The sequence below is a fragment of the Micropterus dolomieu genome, linkage group LG23 (assembly GCF_021292245.1).
Source record: "Micropterus dolomieu isolate WLL.071019.BEF.003 ecotype Adirondacks linkage group LG23, ASM2129224v1, whole genome shotgun sequence".
NCBI lineage: Eukaryota > Metazoa > Chordata > Actinopteri > Centrarchiformes > Centrarchidae > Micropterus > Micropterus dolomieu.
The window spans coordinates 8,040,965-8,066,598 of NC_060172.1; the positions used below are offsets into that span (position 1 = coordinate 8,040,965).

Below are 25,634 nucleotides of genomic sequence, written 5' to 3' on the forward strand. Positions count from 1 at the left end.
ATTCCTGGCTACCCTCAGTATATTCAAAGTGTCCTTAGGTAAGATTCTGGACCCCAGATTGTGTGTGTGTGTATGTGTGAGCTTCGTATCAACGTAAGCGCTTTGGATATGAAGTGCTGTATTGCTCCTGGTGAGCTGTTGGCCCCTGACCTTGCATGGCAGTGTATGAATGAATGGGTGAACGTGACAAGTGGTTAAAGGTTTTGAAAACCTTAACAAGACTAAAGGTCTGGAGCCAATGTGTCCGCAATGTGAGGGAGCAAAACAAGACAGAGACCCAAATTGTGCCTCTTTTTCCTAATCCAAACAAAGATGAAAAAGAAATATCTTGTTGCCCAATTTATAGGGCATGAACCAAAATTATCATCATCAACATCAAATTATCGTCATTATCGGTTATTAGAGATGCTCACAAGAGTCCAAGTCAAGTCTCAAGTCTCTTGTGGTTATAATGAATGTTGTATCACCTGCTGTGTTCAATCCAGGCTGCTTATAAAACTGCATGGCTATAAAGGATTCCGTAACTAACCTATTTTTCACTTAGAGCACAACCATGTTATGTGCAATGTAATTACTGACAGCTTATAAACTACTGTAAGTCAGCAAACCCCGCAGACTCTCAAACCAGTGGAACATTATAACTAAATAAAACTGTAAGGCTACATGATTAACGATAAACCTGTAACCTCTTTCGAGCCAACGGTAATAATTAACGTGATTGCAGCCAGCGGGACGTAAATAATGACGTTAATCAACCACCACAAGTTTGGCAAGTAAACAAACGCTCGTTCATCTTTTCAGAACGAACGACAGTTGTTCACCTCTCGTAGGTCGCAGCTGAAGCAAGAAGCAAGCTAACGTTAGATGGCCAATGCTGAGCTAAATATGTTTACTCACCTTAGGTTACTAACCTATTTTACGTTCAGCGCTTGTTTGTTTGGGTCTTGTTGTATGAAGTTTTAAAGCCAAAGTTTATGATGAATGGCTCAGCAACTGCCGGGCAGTCAACATGTTTGTTGTCCTCTCTCACGTGTGCCCGTGCAGCGTTTCCTAAAAATAAACATTGTTCACGAGTCCCGCACCTCGAGGGAAGTCTGAACTCTTTTGAGGACGAGTCTCAAGTCGAGTTCCCATCTCCGCTGGTTAAATTGTTCCATATTTCTTTCCAATGTTAAGAAGCCAGGACAAGCTCTGAGTTGTTGAGACTGTTTTAGAGAGATGTTTATTCAACTGTAGGATCATTTCATCACTGTTATTTTGTTGTTGACAGCATGTTGTGGTTTCTCTTTGTGCATTTCTTTCAGTTGGTTGCTTGCTGATGATTTGTAATTAAAGGGTATTGTTCTGCAATCATTTGAAGTCACTCAGTCACAAGTTAATGTGTTAATCTGTCATGTTGAAGAGTAACCTACATGTTTTACTTCATAATAATACAGCATCTCCTTCTTGAGACTTCAGTAAAAATCACAGGACCAGCTAAAGGGCTTTTTTAAAGCTTTGATATGCCCACTTATCCTTTTACCAAAAGACAGGGAAGAATCAAACTCTTGTTTGAGACTTGAAAAAAAGATGTTGAAGGGGACTCGTGACCCTGAAATGCTTCTTTTTCCTATGTGTACTGCATGCAAGCCACTTAATACCTCAATTCCAAGCAGTCAGGTTTCCCTGCTGAGGGCAGGAAACAGGAAAAGGATTTGTAAAAACAAGCAATCAGCACTTTGACATCTCATCAGCATGCAAATGAACCTTTCTTCTCTGTAAAATGTAAACTTTGAGGCCAATTTAGTTGTAAATTGTGTATATTTTTTATGTCCAAAGTTAAGAGGGTAACCCCTCCAACCAACCAATACCATTTTGTATTGATGCATGTAAAGTCTTCCGAAAAGCAGCTGTTTATTACATTCCCGCCCCGACTGTAGTCTAACATCTCTGGTGTCAGGCACCAACTGATGATTGAGGTTTCCTCGGTGGTCTACAGTATCCTGGGGCATTAAGGAACCAGCATAACTCCCCCATGACTCCCCCTTCTGAGTCATGGGGGGAGCCAACATAATATCTACGCAGAAATACTAGGGCTAATGATAATAATTGTAGCAGCAGGTGTCGAGCAGGAACATGGGGGCTGCTGGTGACTCGCAGACACCTGCAGAAACACCTGCAGAAGGAGAGTGGAGAGGGATGAGAAAGCACAAGACTGCGGGAAAGGGAAGATCTTGAGTAAGTAATATGTATTAATGTGATAAGAATGCACATAGATGGAGAGGGAGAGGAGGAGAGAGTAGCTCCAGTAGCTCAGTCTTATCTATAAGCTTCATCAAAGAGGAAAGTCTTAAGCCTATGCTCTTGAATGTGAAGATGGTAGATTAGATGGATTCCCATCACATTGGTTCAGACCTTTATGTTCCCCTCAGGTTGAACTGTGATAACTTCGGTGCAATCATCTGGTCAGAATTTTACCAAATACCTGCTAAAACTATAGACATTCCCAATTAGCAAATGTTAGCATGCTAACATGCTAAACTAAGATGGTAAACTTTGTACCTGCTAAACAGCAACATGCTAGCATTGTTTTTGTGGGCATGTTCAAGAATGGGTAACAGTTTGGTTCGGTTTAGGCATAAAAATATGGAGCTAAATCAGGGCCAAATGTTAAAAAAAACTGTAATAGAAAAACTAAAACTTGTAATTGAACATTTAAGTTTTGGTCTTAAACTTGAAAAATACAACCGTGTATTAAAAAAACAAACAAGTGTTTAAGTGTTTTGTTTTCAGATTAAATAAAATATTGATTTAATTCTGGAATTATTTTGAATAAATTATTAATTTTCATTTTTATTTAATAAGGACTTATTTTTTCAGTTCCACTTTTTGTTTTCAGAATCAAAGCATTTTTTACACCATCAAATCTGATTTTTTTCAGTGTCAGATCAGTCTGACACTGAAAAAAATCAGTGAAAATCAGAAAAAAATATGATTTGAAGATGAATGCTTTTAGAACTGAAAAAACAAGTCCTGTGAAAAATGAAAATTAATAATTTATTCAAAATAATCCCAGAATTAAATTAACATTTTATTTAAACACTTATTTGTGGTTGTATTTTTCAAGTTTAAGACCAAAATTTAAATGTTCAATTACAAGTTTTAGTTTTTCTATTGCAGTTTTTCTTTTTCAAATTAACAAAACATTTGGCCCTGATTTAGCTCCATAAAAAAACACTTGGTTAGCTTTAGGGAAAGATCATGGTTTGGGTTGAAATGATTACTCTGTTAAGGTTAAGGGACCTTCATCATCATCGTTAAAGTATTAAAACTACAGCAGATGCCTGAGGTGATGGAACTGTCAATTGGAAACAGGAAACAAACAGAAGTCTGCGGCATTAAAGTCTAACGTTTATCGTTGAAACCGACCTCCTCACCTGACTTCCTCCTTAACCTTCGTAAGTACTGCAGTAGCCGGAGGGGACTGTCACATGAACATAAATGTTGTTTCTGGGTTCTTGCTGAAAATGATGCTGTTGTTCTTCTTTGGAGGACCGTGTCTGCTTTACCACATTACCAGTGTAGACAAGGTGTTGTCTTGACTTGTTTTTTTATTCTCCAGCTCCCCTCTCTCTGCAGGTTTTCTCCACAGAGAGCTTCTTCTCCAGTGAGAGTGCTTTGTTACCATCTCCTGCAAGTCCTTCGGCAGTCGGTGCAGTCCCTGCCCTCCCAGCATCTCTGGTGGAGAAAAAAAAAAATCCACCTCAAATGGGTTTGCTTGAAAACCACCAACGGGAGCCGAGTTTTGCAGGAGAGGTAAAAAAAAATGCTGAAGAAAAAGTACATGAAGTGGAACAGAGATGAATAAATAGCTCTGTATTGATGGAAACAGCTGTATGCAGAGCTTTCAGTATGAAGACATTATACAAGTGGCAGATTGCGACACAACACGCATTTACAAGGTATTGTAAGTTAATAACACTGTAGAAATTTAATTTGCGGGTATTTAACTGTTCTCTGCACAAAAACAGCAGAGTTCACGGCTCTCTTTATGTAATAGCTTTTGTTAGTCCCTTGCTCCCACACAGAGCTGTTGTCATAGTGATGCGATAGTCTCCGACTCATCGCTGTATTGTTTCATCGCTGTCATGTTGCAGGAGGAGATCTTTCTTCTCACTGCTGGGTGACAAACTTCTGAGCTCCCACTGAGGAAGTTTGATTTCTATGCCTTGTTATTTATCCACTCATCTGCTACTATGTATGTTTTGCTTATTGTGAGTAGCATAAAGGGATCTACATATTAATGTTGTTATGCAATCCTGTGCAGTGTTGGGCAAGTTACTCAGAAATTGTCAGGTATTACTAGTTACTTATTACTCCTTAACAAAGTAATACTATTACTTTACTTATTACTGGGTGATAAAAGTAACTAGTTACGTTACTATATAACTTTCCAGTTCCCACAGAATGACAGCGTTATTCTAACGTTGGACAGGTTTGTGCAGCGGTGTTCACGAGAGAGAGAGGGAGAGAGAGAGAGAGAGAGCTAGGAGGTGCTGCATGAACATATGTTCCTCAGTCCTGTTTCTTAATCAAAAATTATTTTAAATATGCCTAGTAAAAATTGGGAAAATCAATATGTGGAGGTTCGCGTTGAGAATTATCCAAATTAGAGGCTAATTATGGAGAACACTGCTTTCCTAACCACCCCCCTTCACCCCCAAACAAAGTAGTCTCCCAACTTTTTAACTAACATCATATCCATAACAGCAGCAAGGAGTGTGGTTTTGACAAAGCATATAACCTAGACCAGAGGTCACGAATAGGCGGACCCAGATCCGGACCCAGCCGCTGTCCTCTCCGGACCACCGACCTACAGCCGATTTATTATTAGCCGACTTACTACCTTGTGACGGAGCGTTTTTATTTTAACCCGCGCAGCTTCTCTAGCATTTACTGTACTGGTTTAGCAGCCCAGGAAACTCACAGACCAATCGCATGTGCTCCAATCGTCTCATGTGACGCTACTCAACCAATCAAATCTGTGCATTCTGATGCTTGCGAGTCGAGTCCACGAGATTCAGGTTTGACGACTTTGTTTCGGAAACACACACATGAATTGAGGAGATGAAAGGGGAGGAGATTTCACATGGCTTTTAATCAGGAATGTACAGACTCTTACATGTACATTCCTCCCACGGGCAGCTCAGAACCAGAATCTCTTTTAGCTCTCCAATGCTAGCTGGCAGGACAAACTAGAGCTCACGTTTCTCACTGAACAAGAGAAAGTAGGAAAGTGGTAGTTCTATTAGAGGGAATGAAAGAGAAGAGGAGGCATTACAGCTGTTCAGTTGTTAAGATGTGTTGAGTGTTTATTATAGAATTGGTTAAGACTGCACTTCATTACTTCATGCTACACTTTTTATTTCCTTTCTAAAAATTAGGCACTTTATTAGTTTACTTAAATTTAGAATTTATTATTAGAGTAGTTATTATTTATTATCCCTCCAGTTTGATGTGAAAACTGAAATATTCTTGAAATATTATTTGATTTGACAGTTCGTTGTTGACTAAAAACATGTTGATACAACTATACGTTATGGTACTGAATGATAACGCAGGGTAGTCGTTTTGATGTTCCGGACCTTTGCTTCGGGAAATTCTCTCTAACTGGACCTCTTTGAATTCTAATTGAATACCCCTGACCTAGGCCTATCGTTTCTTAACGCCACCGGCTGAAAAAAAAAAAAAAAAGCAAGTAAATCCCAACTTTTAAACAGCTGTTTTACTGCACATGTAGCCTATTTATAAGAGCAGTATTCAGCAGTTACAAAACATTACATTAACGCCACAAGCATCAGTGACAGCAGCTGCCGGAGTTTCTTTCTGTAAGTTTCATGTTGCTGTGCTGCTTCAGCAGATGCTTCAATAAATCAGATGTCGAATTTTTCGGGTTTGAAAACTTTTTGCTGTTCACAATAGACGACAATGTTCTTTGCATCTTTGCAACCAAAACTTAAAATATAGATCCACTCACAAATGCAGTGTGTGTCCATCCACACAATCAACAAGTCCTCCAACCTAAACGACAACATAGATCGCTTTAACCAACCTCCGATTCATCATGCAGTGGCATTAGTCCAATTTCGAACTGTGGAACCGACCAGACCAACTTTTCGGAAATCACGGGACCTACGTCACATGGCATAAACACGTGGAGACGGCAGCGACACAAAGGAGGTGTGTAGCTGTTGGGTTCACCGGTTGACATGCACACAATTCATCCGCTTAAGAAGAAACCACTCAAATATGTTCAGGGTCTGACGTGTTACGGTCAGCTAAACTGGGGCTTTGGGCCCAAATGCAAACACGATGAGCTGTTTTATTTACACAAACGGTGACCAATTACAGATGAGGATGAAACCGGTGATCCAAAAACAAACTCAGCAATCTATACAAAAAACAGGTGATTGTCCATAAGTCCAACACAGGAAGTATAAATCCAAAAAATGACCAGAGTGAAACAGGAGGTAAAAACAAAAACAGCCATGAAACAGTGGAAAACAATGGACATGCAAGCAGACACCAGTGAGACAGAGACTAAAGCCACTTCACACAGAGAACCCGTAATAAACACGGAAAGAATGTCCTCCAATATTAACCCAGAAACACAAGGACACGAAGTAAAACAAGATAAGAACACTGGGGGCAGCCAACTGCAAAATAAAACAGAAAACAAAAGGAGACAAAACACCAACCTCCCAGAACTGTGACTTTTCCCACATCCAACAGTGAGGGGGAGGTTGATTTTAAATACACAACAATAAAAAAGTGTTATGTTAATATTGTATTAGTGCAATTTAAACGATTTGTTAGTACAAAGTGGCACAGCTTGCATGGCTTCGAGGCACACGGTGAAGCTTCAGACTATTTCTACTTGCTGCTGCTCCAATGTGTAATACACACACCCTGCACAAATCCATAATTAACAAATTGAGTTAGCTAGGGCTGGATTTCAAACCTCAATGCTTCTTTGAGAACACTCTCTTAATGCTGGCATTAAATTATAGACTATGTTTTCATCAACATATTCAACATCTTATCCGGGGTCGGGTTGCAGGGGCAGCAGCTCCAGCAGGGGACCCCAAACCTCTCTTTCCCGAGCCACACTAACCAGCTCTGACTTGGGGATCCCGAGACGTACCAAGGCAAGTGAGGAGATGTAATCTCTGCATCAAGTTCTGGGTCTTCCCCCTTTCCTCCTCCCAGCTGGATGTGCTTAGAGCATCGCTATCAGATGCCCGAACCACCTGAACTGGCTCCTTTTGACACAAAGGAGCAGTGGCTCTACTTCGAATTCCTTAAGGATGTTTGAGCTTCTCACCCTATCTCTAAGCGAGAAGCCCGCCACCCTCCTGCTGCTTGTACCTGCGATCTCATTCATAGGTGAGCTAGGAATGAAAACTGACAGGTAGATCGAGAGCTTCAGACTCAGCTGTCTTTATCACAATGGTGCGGTAAAGCCAATGCAGTACTGCTCTGATTCTCCGGCTCCATTGTCCCCTCACTAGACAAAATTCGGCTGCTTTTATGACGCATTTTAGCACATATGTTGATTTCTCACTGTAAGTTCTCAAACAAACAAAAAAAAAAAAAAATAGAGAACATAATTAGTAGTGAGACTATCATATCGTATTGGCCCTACTAACACTATCCAGACCTTGGAGTTAACCTGAAGCAGTTTTATGTGCTGGAGTTATTTCATGACAAACAACAGTTCATCCATTCATCCAGTACTTTATTGAGGCATATCCACTAGTTGCCTGGCAACCTCACTTTGGGAAATCACTGTGCCCTGCTAGCTATTTCCCAAATTTTAAGTCTTTATGCATAGCTAAGCTAATCGCCTCCTGCTCCAGCATGTGCTTAGAATGGTTTCAGTCATCTCATTTCAAACAAGTGAATTCTTCCTTTCACGTAGCAGAGGACATTTCTAGGAATCTCCCACTCCGGGGAAAGGCACAGGGATTCTCCTTTAAAAGCCTGGAGTTCTTCCACAATCACTCAGCTGTGCGACACCATGGGACCAAACTGATTGCCTCTATGGAGGCAATAAATGGGACAAAAGGCTGAGACCTTGTGTGTGTGTGCATGACGAACAGACTGATCTTTATGACAGAGGAACTGATGAGACAACAGACTTAGTATTCATCTCAACAGGCTCTGGAAACGACTGGCTGGAGGATAACTCACTGATCAAACTGTGTGTGTGTGTGTGTGTGTGTGTGTGTGTGTGTGTGTGTGTGTGTGTGTGTGTGTGTGTAAACTGACAGCAGTCTGTTGTCTGACCAACTGAACCCGCAGATAGCCTTTCAGCCTGTCAGTCACAAGATGCTTCATTATCATTATCCTCATCATCATAACTGCAGGAGGAAAATAAAGTCACTTTCCTACAGCCTCTGGACCAAAATCTGAACCACTTCTACAAGAGGGTGTTTTTGATGTCAGGGACACAAGCATAATCCTGATTAACATTAATCAGAATCTTTTTTTTTGTTATCTATTTTCATGTGAAGAAAAAAAAAAAAAGAGGTTAACGTACATAAGCAATGAGTTGCATTTTAAATCAATAATTGACAACTCAGCAGGAGCCAAATGGATCCCGGCTTCCTGCTTGTCCTGCGTTTCTTAAGAGCATTGGTTATGTGCCTCCTCAGAAATGTATGCCACACATTCAAGTTTATGTTGTGCAAATATATAAGTTCTTAAAAAAAGATATCTAATCAGATAGTGTCACCCTGATCTGCCCCTCCACCCCTCCCCCTAAATATTAGTAATAAAATGATCAGAATGGGAATGATGCTGCTCACATCACAGCTACATGTACACTTCATGAAGAGTAAGTTCATCAAAAGCCTGAGTGGAAATGCATTACTTTCTATAAACTTTCACAAAAAAAACCCCTGCAACTGTTAAGTATATTTCGATGCTTATGTCTGGAGAAATCCAGATTACTGTACCTAAGATGTGGCATGGTACAGATATTTATCACACCACAACCACCACTAGTGGGAAAGTTTCCCAGTGATACTACTGGCCTTGTTGTTTCTCTGGTAAAGAAAAGCATGAAATTTTCAAGCATGCAAAACATTGTACACTGTCCTAATTTAATGGAAAATAACTTTTTTCATATTTTCATAGCAGGTTTGCTTTTTTATAAATGTATACAAAACTCTAAAATTCCGGACATTACCTGTAAATTAACAACCCAACTGTTATTTTCTGTGTTATGTCAATGACAAATTTATTTCTCATTAACAGACATATTACTACATTATTTATGTTTTGTTTTTTATTACAAATTGTGTCATTATTGAACCCTAAAGGTAGGTGTACGATACTTACTACAAAAGTCAGAGTAAGTAGGTAGTTGAGGTGCAGAGGAGGGCCAGAAACCTTTGACTTTCACCAAGAGACTGGTGTGTGTTTCCTGTGTGAAACAAAAAACCTAACCAAGTACTTTTGGTGCCTAAACCTAACCAAAGTGCGACCTTTCACAATGTTTCACAACGTTAATCACTACTTTTATTTTTGATAGTCTAACCGGACGTTGCATATTTATTGTTGCTAACTTGACTGCGGAGCTGGTCACATGTCCATAAGCGATGCAAAATGGTACCCAGGGCGTTGAGCTGGGAGTGAGAATGTGTTGCTGGAAACAACAAGCAGTATTTTCTCTATTTATAAAGAACAGCTGATGTGAATATGTAAACGTTTAGTCCTCAAATATATTACAACCCCCACTTCCTTAAACAATACATTTAGCTGACGCTTTTATTGTTATTAGTACAGTATATGTATTTCAATACTCTATATGTATATAGCCTGTACAAGGCTGTATAGACATACCATTTAGTTGATTTTACTCTTTAATACATTTTTGAAGATGTAATTAAGAGTCAGTGAAATCTGTGTTAACCCAAAAAGTGAAACGTGGGCCTAACGCTGTCCCGACACACAGCTGCTGTTGCTCAGGGACGGTGAGGCCGGCTGTTCGTCATGATTTGAATTCAGTCTGTTTGGCAGTCAAATCAGCTTCAGGAAGAACAAGCTCAGGTCCTGAACTCTGATGGTTGTGACTGACTCCTGGGAGTCATGTTACCTTTAATACCTTTAATCTAATGGTAACCCGGGTTACAACCTGGAATCAGCTGTTTAATATAAAGTGACTCTTTATCTCTGGACAGAAAATTGCACAGTTTGCCTCCTTAGGACACCTCTCTAATGTAAAGTTCAGCGTGTTGAGGTTTTAACTTTAATTTTAAGAAACCTCTTGCTCCATTGTTGAGCAATTCCTTTCAGCCTGATTTAAAGTACGAGTGGTGAAGACTTGCTCTTCACCGAGTCCAGTCTGTTGAGCTAAGACGGATCCCAAGCCGACATCACTAGCATCAGTGTAGACGATGAATGGAAGTTTAAAGCCTGGATGCCCCAAGATTGGGGGTGAAACCAAATGATGTTTTAGGGTCTTTAAAAGCTTTCTGACATGAGGGGGTCCAACTGAACTTATCTTTAAACTGTATTTTCTAACGTTACAGCAACAGCCTTGGTTAAAATATGGATAGGCCTACAATATATAACTGTAAAACTTTGATTAATAGCCCAGGCTATTTTTTTTTTTTTGCTAAAAATCACTGAATTGATCCTGCCTATATTTGGGACAAGCGTCCATGGGACAGGTCTTTATTTCCTTTTGCACAAAAATGAAATAGGCTACAATGAAACAGTTCATTTCAAACTGTATAAAAATTACTTCCAAAACCCCCTGACACTACAGAGAAACCAGGACACGTCTGTCTGCAGGCCACTTTGATCCAGTTATACTCTGGACCCACCTGTGCGTTTACAGGTGGACAGAGGTTCCTGCAAATCACTCGAGATGCAAGATTTAAGACCACTTCCTTCACTCTGTTCAATCTCACTCTCATTATCTTTTCACTCAGTTACCTACTCATTTCTCACCGTGTAAATATTTAATTAAAAGCAATGGTAAAAAGCTAAAAACAAAGAAAACAGGAGAGTAAAAGTTACAGTGCAGTGTAAGTTATCAAGTACTAGTTAAAGACAATGGTAAAAAGAAACATCTTAAATATTTCATTAAAAGAAACAGTAAAAAGAAAAGTCTTCAGTCAATTTAAAAGAAGACTGTTTCAGCAGACCTGCAGTTATCTGGGAGTTTGTTCCAGATATATGGAGCATAATAACTGAATGCTGCTTCTCCTTGTTTAGATTTGACTCTGGGGACAGAAAGCAGAACTGATCCCAGACAACCTGAGAGGTCTGGATAGTTCGTAACGAAGCAGAAGATCAGAAATGTAAATGGCCCTAAACCATTTAGTGCTTTATAAACTAACAGCAGGATTTTGAAATCAATTCTTTGACATACAGGAAGCCAATATAAAGACCTCAGATCTGGAGTGATGTGATCCACCTTTTTGGTCTTAGTGAGGACTCGAGCAGCAGCGTTCTGAATCAGCTGCAGCTGCACTGTTATCTTGGTCCAACCAAGTTTCAGTTAAAAACATGAAATTGAGATTGTGAGTGATTATAAAATCATTGATTAAGTGTTTTTCCTGCCAAAGACCTAACTTTTAACAAAGCTAAATTTAGTGTGTTAAAAACCTTATTTGGCCCACTTTTTTCGACAGGCTGCGGCTGACGAGGAGTTACTACTAAATTTGCCGGATATGTCAAGACAGAAGACTACCAGCACACTAGGCCCCGGCTTGTCCTCGGAAGAGTCATGAGTGCTATTTTCCTTGTAGCCTGGACCCAGCACATATCAGACAGAGCTTATTGGGCTTTTTCGCCTTTGCGGAGCGGGAGGGCGGGTTGGGCGCTGTATTTGTGACAGATGTGTCAAACCTGGAGGACTTAGAACGAGTGGTGGAGGTGGACGGTGAGGGGGGTTTAGGTTAGAGAAAATGGGAGTGGAGCGAGGGAAGGGGGGCTGAGGTGGCTCTCCTTCAAGGTTTCTGGCATGTTGTGTTATGTCTTCTTGTTGTTTAGATTCCTCTTGTCTCTTGTCCTTGGCAGAGGGAACAGAGTGACGCAGAAAGGTTGGATCTGAACAATTTTACTCCTGACTTGTTAAGGCGAAGTCCATCTGCCTTAAAAAGATGTCGGTCCCACAGAAAGTAAAAGTTTTCAATGAAATGCACTGAATGGACAGTACATGCCATTGAGAGCCACGTGTTCAATGCCATCAATCTGCTGAATCTCTGAGCTCCTCTTCGGACTGGTGATAGGGGGCCACTGATAAACACCTCAGCCTTCAGAGAGCTGACTGTGTTCAACAGATCATTAAAGTCCTCTTTCAAGACTTCAGACTGTTGCTTCACAACATCATTGGTCCCGATGTGCAGTATGATGTTTTTCACAGTAGGATGTTCAGCTACGATATGCAGGATTCTCTCTGCCAAGTCAGACACCGTATCCTTTGGAAAGCAGAGTATTTTGGTGTTCTTACTGCACATACTTCTTACATCATGAACAGCAGCAGAGTCACCCACAATCAGAGTTTGAGGCCCAGTCATTAGCTTTCCCTGCAGCCTTTTACTTTCTGATTTACTCTGTCCTTACCCTTCTGTGTGAGGACGGGAGGTTATCCAGGTCATCAGACAGAGATCCAGGGTCCTGCAATAGTGGTGAAAATCTGTTCTGCTGTTGCTAACTCTCCCTTTCGCAGCTGTCCACGGTTGTGTCCTACCAAGAACAGGGGTTGAAGAGGTGCTCTGCCTGGATGATAATGCAGGCCAGCCAGTCACATCACAAATCTCAGCAGCTAAAGCGGGAGACCCCACGGGGTTTAAGAGGTTTTATACATCCAAAGAACTTCCATAAAAACCAGACCAGGTATTTAATGGAGACCTGCATTTATTTTTCGAAATGTGTTCCCACACCAGGCCAGGAAACGGGGTAGGCGGCTATTTGGGACTCGGCTATTAATTGTTTTACGGTAAGCTAGTCCTTGATGTTACAGTAGTAGTACAACAAAGATTATAGTTTGGTATTTATTTTTATTTTATTTATCTGGGCTACTTCAAATTGTCAGGTGAGCGCAGAGGAAGTGAGAGACCAAATGCAAGACACCAGAGCAGAGATTCAGTTAAGGGGTTTTAATCCACAAAATCAAGATGGCTTACAGGTTGGAGGAATGCAAAAATCCAAAACAAATGTCAGAAAACTCTGAATCAGGCAGAGCACTCAATGCACAACACAACAGAGTGTATTCACACTACAACGACCAGACAGAGACTGAACAGAAACACCCAGCATATATACACACGGACTAACGAGCAGGGCGGGAGCAACACAGGTGACGGGGATCAAGGTTAACGAGGCAGGCAGAGAGACAGGCAGGTAGAGTGATAACTGGGGCAACAGACATAACCTAGGTTACTGGACGCTAAACACAGACATAAACTAAGACACAGAACAGAAAAGATACATGACAAAACAGGTACAAGGTGAGCTAAACAGAGCCTGCGAATGAACGATGAAATAAACAAGGCTAAAGAGAGAACACAAGACAAGGAACAAACAGAAAACATGGACCAACTGTTAGGGAACTTAAACGATTTTTTTTTTTTACTTTGCTCTATTTATTTGTACTTCTGTCCTTGTACTACGGGAACACCTGAATTTCTCCTCTGGGGATCAGCGAAGGCTTATTTTATCTTACTGTATCTCTTAAATGTATAACAAGTGAGACTATTTTCCACTTCTTGAATTTATTCTTGGATTAGGGATGCATACATTTGGAGTGCACACGTATTCAAGCCTTTATGGTAAATCCACTAAACCGGCCCAGAGCGAGCTGACAGGCAGGTTAGAGACGGTCAGTTTGTCTCTTTACAAAGACAAGTGTTGCAGTATGAGAGTCTGACCTGAAGAGAGGTCATGAAGTCTTCATGTTACGCCGTACGAACTGGGTCGGACTGGATGAATTTAGCACGAGGAGGAAACACATGTGACAACGTCCGGTTTTCAAAATGAGGTTTCTATACAGCATGGAAATAATATTGATGGTATTATATTCACCATAGTCTCTCCAAACCCTGTGGGAAACACTGAGGAAAAAAGCACATTTTGACTATTTAATGTACTTATTCGTTTTTTTTGGCAAATTCTTTCATTATATTTGGTTTGGGCTTCGGCCAAGAATTTTCATGTTGGTACATCCCTAACTTGGATGGCTGTGGCAAAGGGGATAGAGAGGTCGTTCACTCATAAGAAGGTCTGTGGGGCATCCCCTTTTTATAAGAAATGGGCAAGACACTGAACCACCAACTCTGCCACTAGTGTATGAATGGTTGAATAGGACGTAGTGTAAAAGCGCTTTGAGTGGTCGGAAGACTACAAAGGCGCTATACAAATACAGTCCATTTACCAAAGGAAGCAGCATATCACATATCAGGTCATAACTTGCTTCTAACTGCCCAGGGCTCTTCAGTGTGAGTATTTCACTTGCAATTGCCCCTAAAAATAAATCTGCACACTGGAAAAATAATTTAAGTAAAGATTACAATCACTGTAATCATTAATAAGAGGTTGGCATGCAACAGTAAACCTTTGAAATGTTGAACCCATTGTTATGCATGAATGGTTTTATGGTTTAAAATTAGAACCTAACCACAATGTAGACCATTTCAGTCTTGCACAAGGATTGAATGAAACAACCCACAAAGAAGTAAATACTGTATTGTCCAACTGGAATGGAAATCATTCTAGTGGTAAGCTATATAGTATACTATTATAAATTTATGATGGATATAGTAACATAATGTTATATTGTACTATCAATATACTGCTGTATTAACATTATACTTTATTTAATGTTACTAATATATTCAATAACATACCACAAGCCGCAATGCACCAGTTACAGTAGAGTTTTCTGTGACGAGTGTTTTATAAAGTTGTGTCCACGTTTTAGGCGATTTTCAATGGGTTAAAAGTTTTTAAAATATCAGCTTCAATGTTTTAAAAAACTTTGACAGTATTGTAAGGCCTCTGCCGAGTGTTCGGTTACTAGGGTCTACACTTCTATAGCCCTGCATTGGTTTTCACATCATATTTGCACACAAGGAGACCACACACACACACACACACACACACACACACACACACACACACACACACACACACACACACACACACACACACTTAATATGTTTGTGGTAATTGTTTGTTAATAAACTTTGTTCTTGAACATTTTTCCCTGTGCTCCTTAATTTCTTTGTGTGCTCCAAAAGTTTTAATGTCAGAGCACATGTAAGTACCCCTTAGGGGAAAAAGGTTAGCGTAGAGCCTTGCTGCCATTTGCTAGTTAGCACAGGTAGCCGTGCAGCTAACTTAACAATTGTATTTGCAAGTGGGAAATGGAACTGGGCTCAGCAGCCTCCCAGTAAACTGGGACCAAACAGCCTTCGAAACCGACAGAGGCCAGTTTGATGACAGCGAATGCAAGGAAACCAAGCCAGGAGAGAAGGAACGAGGAAATATGTTTTTAGAGACATGAGACGTCCTTTCCTCCGAAGCGTCACATGAAGCGACATCCGTTTCTGAAGACGGCGGCAGCTTTTGATGGAGTTTGTGTCTGCACACGTGCACTGTTCTAATACTAATGAAGTCTCAGTCATCAATGCAGAGAAGCATGATTCTCTCTGTAGCTTTTACCTGTTTAACAAATACCTGCACATGAATAATTATAGTTTACTGTAGGCCTATGTCCTGCTACTGGCACAATGCTGATATTATCTGCAGTTATATTTATTGATTCTGAATGTAAATTTGTTATTGAATAACCCAGAATGTGATCATGTTGTCTTGGGATTTATTGGCTCTATGTTTAAAGGAAATTGAAATGATCGACGCTCAGTTTTAAGCTTTTGGTTTATTTCCTCTTCAGATATCCTTTAACGCTAATCTACTGCATACATTTAATTTATGAAAGTCACATCACTCATCACCGATCGATCACTGCGTTCCATTAAAGCAATCGGACGCCCCATCGGCTGGATGAGCGGATTTATTTTCCTTTGCTTGCTTCATTAGAGACTTTAGTGCAGTTTATCGACTTGTCCGGCTAATAACTTGTTTACTATGTTTTATTGTTGTCTATTGGACTAAACACAGGAATGAGCAGCCTCACATGTGACTGAAAAGGAGACGATAAATGATGTAAAACATGTTTTTTGCTGACAGATTCTGACTCTCTCTGACTTTAATTGTCTCCATAATAAAAGTTGATGGGGGAAATAAAAGAAAAATAAAATCATTCTAATAGAAGAAGGCCAGGGTCACGACCGGGGGTTCGTGACATACTAAACACTGCAGCAACACGACCACAGACAGCAGCTGGATAGCACTTTGTGTACAAACATTTCTATGAGAAATAAGTACACAGAAGTGCTAATAGGCAGTATAAACTAGAGCTTTCACTAACTGTTGATACCCCAACAGTCATCTTAGATCACAAAGTCGGGGCAGTGCGGTTCTCCTGACTTCCCAAGTCGGAAATCTGACTTAAGGGGGCCTTCCCTTTGAAATTTTGAACTCAGAAATGTCAACTTCCCATGTCAAATGGAGCGCACAATTAAATGTGAGTAGGAGCTGTAATGTGTGTGTGCGTTAACAGCGACGTGATCGATGTTTAAGGTATTTTTTCACTTGCGCTGTCACCTTATCTGGTTCTCTCCATTACAGAGGATAATTTTTATGCTACACTTTAAACATTTTATTACGATTTATTACCGTACTGTTGCTGTTTTTCGAAGAATCACACGTCTTTATTCTTTAAACTTGAATCCAGAACGTGTGCGGTTGTATTATTCTGTTCTGACATGGAAAATAGAAGTAAGAATATTTCCCTTCTTGATATTTTGTTAACTTATCAGACTAGCATAACGTAGAAAACTACAGCCTGAGCTATACTAACGGACTATCGCCTCTTGTGGAACAATATGGTATTACAAGACAGACTGGGTCTTGCTCCTTAGCATGATAACATCAGAACTGTTCACATTCTGTTGATAGTTAATGTTTGGCTGGCTGTATAGACTTAGAGTTTCTGGTGGTTGACCACCCTGTAAAAGCTGGCTGACCATCTTGACCAACAAAATAAGAGCATAAACTATCACTGGGTTTCAAATGGTGTTTGTCAACAGCCCTAAATAAATAAATAATGGCTCAATCTATATTGTGAATTCTACATTTCCACTTGTAACCCACAATGTCAGAAGTAAAAGCAGAGATAACATTTAACAGTCCAAAACAACCTTGTATAATCGAAATATTTTGTACAGCCTACACATGTAAATATCGCCCTAATATTTAACATGTCTTTCGTCCTCCACAACGTCTGTCGTGCGTCCTTGGAAAACCCCTGCTGGCAGGTTGATTTGTATTCTCATCATCCAGACAGACAGACTGTCGGCTGGGTGTCACGAAACGCTCCTTCTCCTGTGATGAGAAAGGAAGGGAGGGACTGGATGAAGGAGAAGAGAGAGAGAGAGAGAGAGAGATTGGGAGGAGCCAGGCTGCCAAGGTGAACCGATCAACCTCTTTATTAGACGTCCAAGGCACGACGCGCAGCTCCCGGCGGCACCGCGCAGGGAGGAGAGAAAGAGAGAGAGAGCGGAGGAGCTTACATCCTTTATCAGGAGATAATCTAATGTTAGAAAGTGTTTTTTTAACACTAATTTGTTTTGTTATTTCAAAAAAAGGACTGAAAACTTACAGGCTAAATGGCACGGAGCGAGCTGAGTGCGTCATTTCGCCGGAGACGCCAGAGGAATTAAAGGTGAGTTTTTCAGCAATCACATTCAAACAGGGACCTGGAGTGTGTGTTTGGAGAAATAACCTGTGAGTTTACAGCGACGTGATTGTTATTTAAGGTATTGTATCACCTGCACTGTCACCTTATCTGGTGATATCCACGTAGAAAGGACGTCTTGGGCTACACTTTAAACATTTGATTGCAATTTATCGACATACTGTTGCTGTTTTTCGAAGAATGACACGTCTTTATTCTCAGTCTCAGGATGAGAAACCCCCCCGCTGTTTCTCCCATAGAGGAAATTAAAGAAGGGACATTTTTTTAAGCAGCAGTGCGTCTGAGCGGTTGCGTAATGTAGGAATCGTTCAGCGTGTTTTGGGTGACCTGACACCGAGATGATTCAGTTTCATTATTATTAAAAGACACGGAGCTGCTGAAACAGACTCTCCGTGTTTATTTTCTAGCAGTGAAGGGGGATACAGCCTGTCAAAACACAAGGACTTTTTGGTTTTGTTGGCAGCAGCTGTGCAGTTTATAATTTTCTGTAGCAACAGATAAGGACATGCAGGGGGCCCCAAACACCCATTAGTCCCTGGAGATGTTGCCATGTAGATAATTTGCAGCTGAAGTGGGTGACAGAATAAATCATCAGTGTCTCTTAGACAAATCCCTTTATATATTGTAATACACCAAAAACTGACTTCAAGTAGACCCTGGACCACCAGGTGGATATTTCATATTTAGCCCATTCAGTATTTCCCCACTAACTTGGTGGGCTTACACTTTTTATTTCTATTCTAATAAGTGTTTATCAATTTCTTATAAAAAGGACATGTCACTCTGTATTTTCACATTTTGCTAATATGACTGTGTGTAAGCAGACCAGTGCCTTGCTTAAGGGCACTTTGGCAGCATGACGTGTTGCCAAGGACAAGAAAACACATGATAGTGGAAGTGGCAGTGAAGAGGTGTTGCTTAAGGCTTTGAACATGTGTTAGTCATATTTACACATAGGACACACTACCAAAACAAAAGCTTTCATTTGCGGGTGTTAACATTCACATTGTTGACTCAACTCAAATAGGCTCAATTTCAATTTTATTTATATAGCGCCAGATCACAACAACAGTTATCTCAGAGCGCTTTTCATAAAAGAGCAGGTCTAGACTGTACTCTATGATGTTATTTACAGAAGCCCAACCATTCCCACCAAGAGCAAGCACTAGGCGACAGAGGCAAGGAAAAACGTCCTTTTAAGAGGCAGAAACCTCGAGCAGAACCATGGCTCAGGGTGGGCGGCCATCTGCCTCGACCGGTTGGGGGTGAAGGAGAGAGAGAGAGAGGCAGCCTACACATTATCCACACAGAGGTACAGACAGTAAAGGTGATGTGGCTATAGACTGAATGAAAAATGGTACAGATATTTATAGTAGTGTTAATGATAAATCAAAATAATGAAGATAATAATAATAACGATCCCCACGACCCTGTACGCAGGATAAGCGGTTGACGATGGATAGAATAATAACGATAGGACTAGTGACAATAATTGTAGCAGAGGGTGTCGAGCAGGAACACGGGGGCAGCAGGTGACCCGCAGCCACAGATCCAGACTCCACAGCTCCAGAGCCAGAAACACCTGCAGGAAGTGATAGGAGGAGAGAGGAGAGAGACGAGAAAGCACAAGACTACCAGAAAGGGGAGAAGTCAAGAGGAGGGAAATAAACTTCTTAGCCATGCTTGCAGGGTCTGTCATTCCAGACAGAAATATCTCAACAAGTACTAGAAAGATAGCCAAGAAGTTTGGTTCCCAGAGGAAGAATTCTAAAAAACATTTAATTTAGCCATCATCAGGTCAGAATGATTTAGATGGGCGATCCAGACCGGTCGGAACAGGGAAATTTCCAAGTTGAAATATTCTACTTCCGACCTCAAAGCCTGTCAGTTGCTTGACGCCAAATGTAAACAATAAACATGGCTGACCGTGACAAACTTAAGTTTCTTTGTCAAATTTATGCACAGTTAAACCCTCAGCAGTGCACTTGGCATAGGTGTCATTTACACAGGGCACACTGGGGACATGTCCCCATCACTTTTTGGAAGTGTTTGTTAAAATGGTTCTAGCTTGCAACAAGAAATGTTAAATAACAAATGAGAGTGCTTTGAGAAAGGTTTATTTGCACAATAAGAAACAAATATCTAAGAAACAAATGTGCATTGTCCAAGAAAGTAACTTAAGCTAAAAAAAAAAAAAGTTGCTGATTACTATATTACATTTTATTTTGTCACCTTACACCTGAATTTTGTGTTGACCTTTATTTATATATATATATATATATACACACACACACACACACACACACACAAATTGAATTGCAAAACTAACCACAGCAGCTTTGTGTTTACTGCAAATTAGCAAATGTTACTATGCTAACATGCTAAACTTTGACAGTGAACATAGTAGGAGTGATATCTGCTAAACTAGGGTGACCATATGTCCTCTTTTCCCCCAGACATGTCCTCTTTTAGGGGCCTGAAAAACACTTAAGGCCGGGATTTCTAAATCGTGTGAAGCAGAATGCATGGCCTGCAAAGCTGCTATGTACGTGTCAGTGTCACATAAAGGTGCTAGCAATCTAGAAGCCCACGTAGGCCCTATTAAAGATAAATGCCCCCCGCCGACATAAACATAGCCACCATGCCACCAATTAACCTTCCACCCACAGCAGGTGCACCGTCTGCCTCCTGCCCCCACTGTCCTCTTTTTTGGAAACTAAAACATGGTCACCCTAGCTAAACACAATCACGTTAACATCGTTAGCTGAAGGTAGCACTTCAATCAAGGCAATGGCGTGCCTTCATAAAGCCTTGTCTGTTATCTCTTAATCTTGTTAACAGAAAGAAAGAAGCGTTGGAAAGACATGCTGGTCAAATTTAACAAAAAGAAGAGAGGACACCGTAACTAGTCACACAAAAACCACCAAACAACAAGGAAAAACTAAATGTTGTAAAAAGAAACAAAGCCGTGAAAACATGATTGGACCCATCTTTGCAAAACTAGGTGGCTGCATCAAGAAACAAGAAGCAGCAAAGTCACAACAACCTGATGAGCTTGCTACTTTTCCTTATATAGACTTGCACAATGAGGCCAGATTAGAAACACCTGAAGAGGAAGGACGATGACATTAGAAGAAATGCTACACAGGACCAACAGGGGGAGCCGTTTTAGAGGACAGAAAGTAACTGAATAACAAATACATACATACAACAAATAATAAAGAATAAAGTAAGTAAGAACTGCTCCTTTACTGTGTGAAAGCTCAGAGATATCTTTGTGAAACAACTGTGTTGTAGAGTTTCAAAGAATCAAACCAGGAAAAACAACAAAGTTTGTGATTTTAAGATCTGACAGCAGGCTCACGTTGATCCAGGGGTCATGTGGGTTTTTCGCTCTTAGTGAAATGTGATGACAGACATGCTGCTTTTCTGAAACCTCAGAGGAGGTAAAGTGGCCTGCCGTGGCCCAGAGAGTGTCCTTGAAGCAAAACATTGAATCCTCACATGTTCAGCTGCTGGATAAAGAGATTAGCCTGAAACTGGACAGTCACAGATTCTATAATTCAATTCAATTCAAATAAGCTTTATTGGCATGAATGTGTAACAACAATATATGTATGTATGTATGTATGTATGTGTATGTATATATATATATATATATATATATATATCCCTGTCAAAGTGTGTGGGAGGAGGACATTTTCGTTTTTACAGGATAATTGAAGATTCAGGTGGCACTTTTAAGTTTATTTCTTTGATTACTAATCATAAAAACTGTACAGTACACAACGTACCATTTACAAAAATTGGACCATAAGATTAAGTTTTTGACATCTTCCAAATTTAGTGTTTATGATGATTTTTAGAGCTGCACCAAGTAGTCCACTAATTGATTATTTCTGAAAATAGATTCATTGGTTAGGGTTTTTCTAAAGCATTTGATAACATTAGGTTAAAATGGGAGGATCTTCTTCCTGTCCTCGTGTGCAACGTAATATTTCTGAGGATCTATCGACAGAAATGCAACATAAGATCAATAACTGTTTTCAGTGGTGTGTAAAGACTTTGCATAATAAACCATTGTGTTTTTATTACCATAGATTGAGACGTCACCACGTTGCATCGCCATGTTTCTACAGTAGCTGAAAACAGACAAACAGCGCTACAGAGCGCGTTTTGTCGCTACGTTCTTCTTGTTCTGCTTCTGGTAGAATTCAGGCAGTGCAGACACTCATCATTGTGTAGAATTTGTACGTTAAAAGAAGACTAGCCCCCTAAGGGTTGAGGGTTCAATCCCACCTTGGGATAACTTGTTTTGTTTTTTCCCCCCTCTCTTCAACAAACAGATTCTGCAGCGAATGTTTCTGAGATCACGGCATGTGCTGCACTATTTTAGTTTCGGTTTTTGATCCTCATCCATCAACCTACGGACGCTTTTGCATTTCCCCAGTATCTCCAGGCAGAGCACATTTACATCAGAGAGAATTAACGTGTTTCCCTCGTCAACGTTTTTATAAACTGTATCTAATGTGTGGTTTATAATGGACTGTGGTGCAGAAACAGTGACAGTGTTTGTGTCTGTCAGTGGCAAAGTCACTATAACATGATTTTACTGAATAATTAAGTAAATATACTTTGTTAATAAATATACCTAAAGAAACCTCATTTCTTGACTGGCCACTCTCTGCTGTCTCAGAAGAGAAACCTTTTGTTCTATGTCAGCCACCGTAGCTGTCCTATGCTCTTTGAAAGGTAAGGGGGGCAGTGGTAGACTGGACAGATGGTTGCAATTCATAACCCTCACCACTAGATGTCACTAAATCTTACACACTGAACCTTTAAATTGAATACCGTTGGGCTCTTTTTCAGAGTTTTCCTATGCAGGTGGATTTAATTGTACCTTATCTTTTGAATATCTGCTCAAATCACATAGATCCTATCATGAAATCCTGTAGCTGGTCTGTTCTGCTTTCACAACGAAGCGTACCTTACTTTTCAGCTGGCCTCAGTTCGTTTGATAGGTCCACACCAAACAGGTTAGGTGTGAAATTTAGTTGTTGCAGGTCCCTGATTTGTTTGTATGGCTCACACACATTCACATCCTGCTATTCTGCTGATGGCCAGTCGGTGGGGTTAATGTGCTAACAATGAAGCAGTGAAGAAGAAGACTGCTAGATTGTAAACATGAACATAAACAATGCACAATTAAAAAAATAAAGGGTGGGTTATATGGTCTATAAAAAAAGTCTATAAAGTCTTCTATCACTATAAATAAACAGTATTTAATTGATATATATCACGATAAAAAATGTCTGATCTATGATCCTGATAGGCTGCCCTGAATATTTTGCTAGTCTGCATAATTTAGCCTAGTGGCTAGCAGCCTTTCCACTATGATTGACTTTCAGCATTACGTAACGAGTTGTCGTCAGCTGGAGCGATGTTTACTTCTTCTCTGTGTGTGCTGAGCACCGGCCAACCCAACTCTGCATATGTTTTGTGAGGAAGGAAATGCATTCAACATGTTCCTTAAGGTGAAAGCATTTCAGTGAGTAACTTTAATTAATTAAAATAAATTGTTTGTTTGTTTACAAGGCCAATTTGTGTTCTTTTGGGTCATTCAGGAAGATAAGAATGGGCTGATGACTTATTTTCTTTTTTCCTACAGTTTTATGATAAAACGTGTAACTGGTAAAGCACTTTGAACTGCTTGTGTTTGGGATTGTGCTCTGGAAGTAAACAAACTTAAACTTGAACTCGTAATTTGGTTAGGTTTAGGAAAAGATCATGGTTTGGGTTAAAATAAATACATTATGTAAGTCACGTGACGTAAGCTATCTACAAAACATTAAATAATTTAAAACATGTCTACTTTGACTCAAACCTGAGTTTACTTGACTCATCCATCCACCCCACCACCTTCTTACATGGTCTTTGACGCTCTTTATACTACATCTTCTTCTGCCACTAGAGATCGTGGCCTAATTAAAAACGTAAATATGGGTTGTAATTAGCTGCCGCTTAATCAACTTATATGGCTGTTTTGGTGTGGACGGGCTGTTGTTGCGGTGTCTATGGATAAAAAGCCCCAAGCAGCTTGTATTATACTGCAACATGCCTTTTAGATGTTTTAATCATATAATGTCCTTCACTATTACTGCCTTCATATTTTGCCTATTCACATTTATTGTCTGCCAGTTCTAAAAGTTCAAATTCAAATCATTCATACATTCCTCTGGTGTCCTTTAAATTGGAGAGAGGTCCGTTTTATTTCAGACTGTTGTGCATAAGAGAGGAAGATAAAAGACAAGAGAGGGATATAAATAGTGTGAGTATGTACTGTAAGTGTGTGCGGTTGTTCATGTGTGGGTGTGGAGGTTGAGGTCTTAGTATCGCTGAATGCTCCTCTTTGATGGCTGGATTGGACAGGCAGGAAGCGTGGGGTGTAAACAAAAGATCTCAGTGCTCACAGTTTGAAATACCAGTGGCTGTGCAACCTCACCAAGGACCTCTGTTGATGAATCACCTCTGCTGAACAATTTCAAATTACAATAGACATAGGGGTGTGATTCCCAAACATTATATGGCAGCGGAAGATGAAAAAACATCACATAGCTACTCGAGTCGTGCTGTAAATGAAACTGTAAAACAGTACAAGTACCCAGTTAAAAAAAGAACAGCACGAGAAAATTCACAAGGGACAGAACATTTTTGAAAATGCCATGTTTTTAGGTGACTCAGTAGCGATAGAATGAGATGCAGCTGCCGATGGGATGCCGATGGGAAAAACAAAAATTCCTCTCTTGTGATTTTACCATCACTGACAGCTGGAAGAACCACGACTAGTGGACAAAGACTCATTGAGGGTGGCTCCCAAAAGGTGATGTAGAGACAATCAAATTTAAATTGTTATTCACATCTGGAGAGTCTCATCATAGAGGGTATGAAATGTTGTGCCTCACAGAACCCCTAGCATGGCTCTCAGTCTTGTTTAAACTAAGGGGGCTTTCACACCTGAAAGTCCGCACCGAGGTCCGAACCAAAGTTCATGCTTTGATACATTTTGATCAATTCAGTTAGTTTTGGTTTGGTTTCACTGCAATTCTGCGACTGCACTAAGGACTTTACATGACAGACCTGCATCCTGTCGTCATCATCGATGTGGGCTGCATCTGCCTGTACTTGACATTGATTGGTTTATTAAACAGTTCAGTGGGTATCTTTGACAAGAATGAATGAATAAAAAATGAACATATGCATGTTTGCCTCCACTATATTGTTATTATTATGGCATTACTACCTGCAGCACCAACTATACTGAAGGCTTGTCGCAATTAAACTTCCTCGTAGTGTGGACATTATAACGTTGCCGACAGGACAGGAGGAGAAGATGATCCTTTTGCACCTCCGTTTCAGGAGAGATGCAGGAGATGTTTGTTTCCGGTTTAGACCGCAAACGCCAAAATTCCTGTCCGAACCATCCAAAAAATGCTTTTCAATTCAATTCAATTCAATTTTATTTATATAGCGCCAAATCACAACAACAGTTATCTCACAGCGCTTTTCATAAAAGAGCAGGTCTAGACCGTACTCTGTGATGATATTTACAGAAGCCCAACAGTTCCCACCAAGAGCAAGCACTAGGCGACAGAGGCAAGGAAAAACTTCCTTTTAAGAGGCAGAAACCTCGAGCAGAACCATGGCTCAGGGTGGGCGGCCATCTGCCTCGACCGGTTGGGGTGAGAGAGAGAGAGAG

The 25,634-nt window shown here is 40.3% G+C and overlaps 1 long non-coding RNA gene across 1 annotated transcript in view; it reads left to right on the top strand.

Annotated features, from left to right (window-relative positions):
• Nucleotides 1–17,642: 17,642 nt before the first annotated feature.
• LOC123962600 overlaps nt 17,643–25,634 on the top strand; it is an 11,247-nt gene continuing 3,255 nt past the window's right edge. The window contains exon 1 of the long non-coding RNA XR_006823007.1: nt 17,643–17,845. This is a non-coding gene — a long non-coding RNA (uncharacterized LOC123962600). The remainder of the gene's footprint in view (nt 17,846–25,634) is intronic.